A 6750-nucleotide genomic window follows, 5' to 3' on the forward strand; every position below is an offset into this window, starting at 1 on the left:
TCCTCTCATGTCTCTCCTCCTCAGTGTCCAGAGTACGGACACTGTTCTATCTTTCCTTTAAAATGTCACAATATTATAAAGCTGGTCATAGCCCATCTTCCTTCTCTATACGATATCCAGAGGTGGACCACATTACTGTTCTCATTTGTGTATAGAGGCCGAAAAATCTCATTGTCTTTTTTTTTTAAGATTATAATTTAATCTCAATATTTCTTCTTTCCCTTTCCTCCCACCAAAACCTCCCATATATCCTGCCCTCTCTCTTTCAAATTCATGGTCTCTCATTTTTACACTAATTGTTATTAGATGCATATATGTATTGTGTACACACACACACACACACACACACTTGTAAACTCTCTTTAAAACAGAGACCACTAGGAAAAAAATTACAGTTAATCAAGATGCAGGATGGTGGAACCCAGTTCTAATGCATAAATCTCTAAAACCTTCCCATATCTAAAATTCTGGGAGCATTACTGAAGAAAGGACAGAAAGGTTGTAAGATCCAAAGGATCACTGAGTTTGCTGTAAGATTGTGTCTCCTAGTGATACTAGAAACTACACCAATAATGTTTCATTATCTTTTAAAATACAACGTAACATGGAGAAGATAAACAGGACCATTTTAAAGTACAATTCAGCATAATTAAGAATATCCAAGTTTTACTCAACCATCACCATTATCAAATCCCAGAACTGTATCATCATCAAAAATTAGAAACCCATACTACTATAAACAAGCCATCATTTCCCCAGCCCTCTGTTCCTTGGAGACTGCCAGTATGATTGGTGTCTATGAACCCCACCTGGATATTTCGTGTAAATGGATGCATACAGTACCGACTCATTTGTCTACGTTTCTCTTAGCACAGCACGCGTCCATGTTGGAGCCACTTTCCTTTGTGTGGCTGGATAAGAGTGCTTTATCTGGAGATGCTCTTTTGCTGATGAATTTGTCTGCTGAAAGACATTTGGGTTCAACTCTCAGCCATTGAGAAGAGTGTTTCTTGGAGTACCATCGTGCACTGTTTTTCTTGAACGCTGCTTTTAGTTCTTTTGGGTAGATACGAGAGGTGAGTGGCTGGACTCTAAGGGTATTCATGCTTAACATACTGACGCACTGCTGAATTACTCTCTAAAGTGCTGTACCAGTTTACATCCCTACTGGCAATGTGTGGGGGACCTCTTCATATCCTTGTCAATGATTATTTTATTTTTCTGAGCCTTAATTGTTGGCTGTTTTTGAAGTGTCCCCCAAACGGCTCGTTTGTTGAAGTTTGGCTCCCCCTCTGGTGGTACTGAGAAGGGGCTGGTGTGAGGGTACTGATTTCGTCCATGGACTAATCCATTGATGAAGCTATATCTAACGGGACCATTAAGAGGTGGGACTAGTTGGAGGAAGTGGGAGTGTATCTCTGTTGGGGATGCGGAGGATGTCTCGTGGTCCGTAGAGCTCCTCCTACTTGCTGGCCCTCATATGGGGAGGAGCTTTCCTGGTCCTTGCCTTTTTGCCATGTTCTTTCGGTCCTACCACAGTGTAACAAGGGAGCCAAACTAATTTTTTTCCTCCTCTAAGGCTGCCTCAATCATATTCTCTATCACAGTTATAAAACATGACTAGCACAGTGGCTTCCTAGTGTGACTGAAGTATTTTACCCAGGCTCTGATTTGCTTTTGCCAAAAGACCAACGATGCGAATGTGCTTGTGCGTGCATGTTAGACTTTTGTCAATCACCTGGGGCAAAATGTTCTTTTCAGCCCTTTGCCCATTTTAACTGGGCCGTTTATCTCTTGTTGAGTTCTATGGCTTCTTCATACATTCTGGGCATGAGCTCCTCCTTCACAGGTAGGTTATCTTTTCTCTCTCTTTGTAACATCTTTTCATATACATGTTTATCTTCGACAGAGTCCAGATCATCACTTTCCGTCTGTTCTTTCAGTGGCACGTATTAAAAAGGGGGACATTGACAAAAACCAAAAGCAAGAAGAAAATGTATCCCTATGTTTCCTGCTGCTTAGAGGGTTGTGTTTTAGCTTTAAATTTTTGATCTTTAGAGCTCTCGTTTTGAGCTTATTTTAGTATGGCGTAAAGCAAAGATCTTTATTCCTTTGACGTGCATTTCTACCTGTTTCATCTCTAGATAAAGACCATTCAATGGGGAAACTTGCCAACGATCCCTTGTCAAATGTATAGAGAACCCTACTAGGTCCTAACACAGATTTCTGAGAACTTGAGACCCCACATGTGTCTAGCAGGCCATTCAGTGTCGACATGGCAACCAAAGCAAACATTCTAGCCATACTGCCGTAATTCTGAGAGTATCTGCTCCTCTAGGATTGGAAGCGAGGTACTTCTTCTGCCTTTACCTTCCTGTCAACCAGATCTCTATGAGACAGATTAGTCATATTGTCTCAAGCTCCCTTTTCATTCCTGTTCACATGGCTGTGGTTTACAACCCGTGCTTCTAAGATAGTTTCCTAAGCATGCTCATCTGCTTCAGACCATCCTTGCATTCTCCCGCCATACCCCAGGGACCTCTTTTTAAAAAGACAAATCACGTCATCTGACTGTTCCTGCATTCCCTCCATGCAGTGGTCATGGGGACACACGTGGCTTTGTAGAACTTGATGTGGACCTCTCTAGGTAAGTTAGAGCAACTCAGCCTTCAGGTCTTACGTCAAATGGCATGTATCCAACTGACCCCAGCCCAGCCCACAAATGAGCATGCAGTCCTAGCCAACACCCTGAGGAGAGGAGCAAGGGAGGGGGCTGGCAGTGTAGCTACCCCAGGCTCCTGAGATAGAGAAACTGAAAGGAATAAATCTAAGTTTGTTGAAACTGCTGATTCTGGTGATGAATATGCAAAAAAGTAGAATATTAATAGACCATAAACCAAGTTAAAATTAATTTATTTATTTGCTTTACACCTTAATATCAGCACCCCTCTCTTCCCAGTCCTCCCCTCCTGAAGCTCCTCACCCCGTTCTCCTCTCCCTTTCTCCTCTGAGAAGGGGGAGCCCCCATGGGTATCCCCTTCTGCCCCCTCCCACATCAGTTACTGTAAGACTTGTCTGGCCTCAGTGGGATAGGAAATATGTTTGTGCTGCTATGGTTGCTGTTTGGTTGGTTGGTTTTGATGTTGTGTGTTATGTGTAACTGTGCATGATTACACATGAATGGACATAAATGTGTATCTCTGTGTGTGCATGTGCAGGTGGATAGCAATGGTTGAGGTCCAGTATCTCCTTCCATCATTCTCCACTGTAATTACTGAGACAGTATCTCTCTCGCTGAGCCCAGAGCCTGCCAATTCAGCTACTCTAGCCAGCTAGCTTGTCCAGGGCATCCTCTGTCTCTGCCTCTAGTGTTCTGGAATTACAAGGGATGACCATGCCTGCCAGCTTTTGCATGGGTCCTAGGAACATCAGTCTTCACACTTGTGTGCAAAGCACTTTATCCAGAAGTCCATCTCCCCAGCCCTATGGTGTCTTGTTTTGATTGCTTGCTGCTTTGATTTTTAATAATTTTGCTTAAATACTTTAAATATCTAGCCTTTTAGATAGTTAGGTGACAGCATATCCTAGTAAGAACAAATTGTATCTGTGTTTCTAGCCAGCTCTCTACTGGTGTAAAGTGATGACATTAATATGCTTCAAGTTGACGGACTCTACTTCAGAGTAGGACATGTAATTTCTTTTTGTTGTGCAGATTCTTTTTCTCAGCAGGTTTTTGTTGTTGGTGATGATTTTGTTTGGGTTTTTGAGTGTTTTTTGTTGTGTTGTTTTGTTTTGTTTGTTTGCTGTTTTTTCTTTTAATGAACCATCTGCTCTCAGATGAAGGATGGAAACAGTTGCAGAATAGATCAGCTTTGAGAATCAAAACACATCCATATAGAGACAATTGGAAAAACCTGTTTCTTCACAGGACACAACCACTCATGAAATAGTTAACAGTCTGTTTTGGCGAGAGTGTTTTCCTTGCCTCAGCTGTTTGAGTCGGCACATCCTTAGAAATTATATGACATTGATAACCCCCTGGTATTGATAACCTGGTGCCAAGTAAGCCATTGCTGTAACTGATATGGGCTGTGACATGAAATCCAGAGCCACTGCAATCATTTATGATGGAAGGATTATGTTCCTAGTAAGACTCTTTATCTTGATTATACACTAAATTACATGTAACATGATAAACACATCTGGTGCAACTGTAACTTTATAGCTTTGAAAGCAAGACACTCCTTGCCCATCTACCCCAGCCAACCAAATCTCTATACAATATCCTGAATCCATCTTCTTTTCTTAAGCTTCTTTTCCATTCCTACTCACATGCCCGTGGTCTGTATTTTGTCTAATTAGACCTGATAATTATATATCATTGAAAAAAAATTCTATTAGGAAACTAATATATATCCTTTAAAAAATGGTGAACAAGGATGATGAGAGACGGATGCTGTGTTTAAAAAACACAATAGAGAACCAAAGAGATGGCCCAGTAATTAAGAGCACTTGCTGCTCTTGCAGAGGACTGGGTTTCAGTTCGCAGCACCCACATGGAAGCTCACAATTGTCCATGACTGGAGTTCCAGGGGACCTTCTTCTGATCCCCAAAAGCAGCAGGCATGCACATGGCACACACACATACATGCAGGTACAACTCTCATACATACAAAATAAAAATAAAGAATTCTTTAAAAAAAAATGCAGTGGAACCTGAAACAAATGCTTAGGGAAAGGATAAAAATATATGAAGAGCGATACATAAATCTTTGACTATAGAAGAATCTGCCTCCAAAATAAAGGGGGAGCCAGTCATCAAAAGTAAATTGCAACACGTGCAGATTAGCCCAGGAGAGGAGCCCCCTGAATGTTGAGAACTCCATGACTCTACATGTCTTTAATACTGAAAGCCAAGGAGTGATAGTTGATGTTGGTTGTCAACTTAACACTCATCTGAAGAGTGAACTCAATTGAGAAACGATCTCTATCCAATTAGTCTATGGCCAAGTCTCTGACACATTTTCTTAACTTGTAACTAATGTAGGAGGGCCCAGCCCACTGTGGGCTATGTCATCTCTGCGCAGTTGGACCTGAGTTATGTAAGAAAGGTAGCTGGGAAAGCAAGCTGAGAAGTTTATCTGACTTAGCATCCTTGTGACTGTCTGATGAAACCTTTTGGAGATGTATTAACATACTGTAGTGTGTACCATGCCCGAAGAATGTCATCAGAGCATTGTTATGATGACATTGTTATGTAATGTTAGAACATGGTATGTAGGGTGATCTAAAACTGGGCAGGGCCATGGTCCCCCAAATTTGGTTACAGTGCAAATTGTCTTTTATCCTCTTTAAGAGGACAGCTGTCAGTTTGTGCCAATATCTGTATTCTATACTCAATGAGCTTATGTTATTCCAGTGCTTATCACCAAGGAATGAGTTACTGTTCATCAAATTAATTCATAATTAAAAATTAAGACAAAAGATTAGAAGTGAGCTTTCCAGATGGAGCACCTCCACTGAAATAAGGCTGGGATAGAGTCTTGTGTGAATATTGCTAAGCCAGGGACAATGTCTTAAAATATCTACCACTAATCCTAGGAGAAACCTGTACAAAGCAACTTTCCAGATCTGGGATATCTTATAGACTTAAGTAATCATCTCCTTCCCTGAAAAGCCAGGCCTGATGAGACAAAAAGGAATGCCAGCCACATTTACCAAGCAAAGGCATAGGTGGTAGCTTCACATGAAGAATCTTGATAGCATCTAACTAGGAGGGCTGGCACAGCTCTTCTCCTCATTCTGTAGTGTACAGCCAACACACATCAGCTAATAGGGTGAAGTGGGACCCCTATCTTGATTTTGCCTCTAATCTCATCTGCCTCTCTGAAGAAACTCCTCCATATGGCCCTCGTTCCAGTCCCCAGTCCTTCTCTCCTGTGACACCTAAACAAACTTCGTTTTTTTGTGTCAATGTCAATAGCTATGCTATTGAAAGAGGGCTCAATACCTGTGGTAATATTTAGATATCTAGATATTCTTTGGTATCATCTGGCAGATAAAAACTTGGTGTGCTCTTCATCTTTTTAAAATAAGAAATAAATGTTTTCTTACTTGACTGCTTTTCAAAGACTAGAGTAGGTGTCTTTTGACATAAAACGTACTTCAAACAAATTTTGAGAATTTCAATTTGTCTGAATACAGAATGAGGCATAATTGATTTTTTGACATTTTTTTTTAATATTCAGCAAGCTCATCCTTAGATTAACATGAATAGAACCCACAATATCTGTATCAGGGATATGTCAATTATCTTCAATCATATTGTCATTTTTCTGTATACATGAACCTACCTCACTATTATGTCAGGCTGTTAGTTGACATGAAGAATGAAGGTTTATGATTAATCAGATTTCAGGCTTACTCTGAGTATCATCTACACCACACAGGAATTAATAAATACTAACCCCTATATGTACCCAATATTGTTCAGTGGCTGTTAAATAGAAGTGGTAATGAAGCTCTGTGGAGATGGTCACCTCACACTGGACATTGTCTTGACTGAGATAATTTAAGGGTTGCCTCTGGCTAGTGAGGATCCAGACTTGGAGACAAATCATCATCATCATCATCCTGCAAAAATTACTATACAGCTAGAGAACACGTTTTTAGATGCCCAGAAGAGAGCAGGGTTGCCTTTGGGCCAAGGAAAGATATCATCAAGAAGGTGTAAGGAAAGTACAGTATGTA

The sequence above is a fragment of the Arvicanthis niloticus genome, chromosome 22 (genome assembly GCF_011762505.2).
Source record: "Arvicanthis niloticus isolate mArvNil1 chromosome 22, mArvNil1.pat.X, whole genome shotgun sequence".
Lineage (NCBI taxonomy): Eukaryota > Metazoa > Chordata > Mammalia > Rodentia > Muridae > Arvicanthis > Arvicanthis niloticus.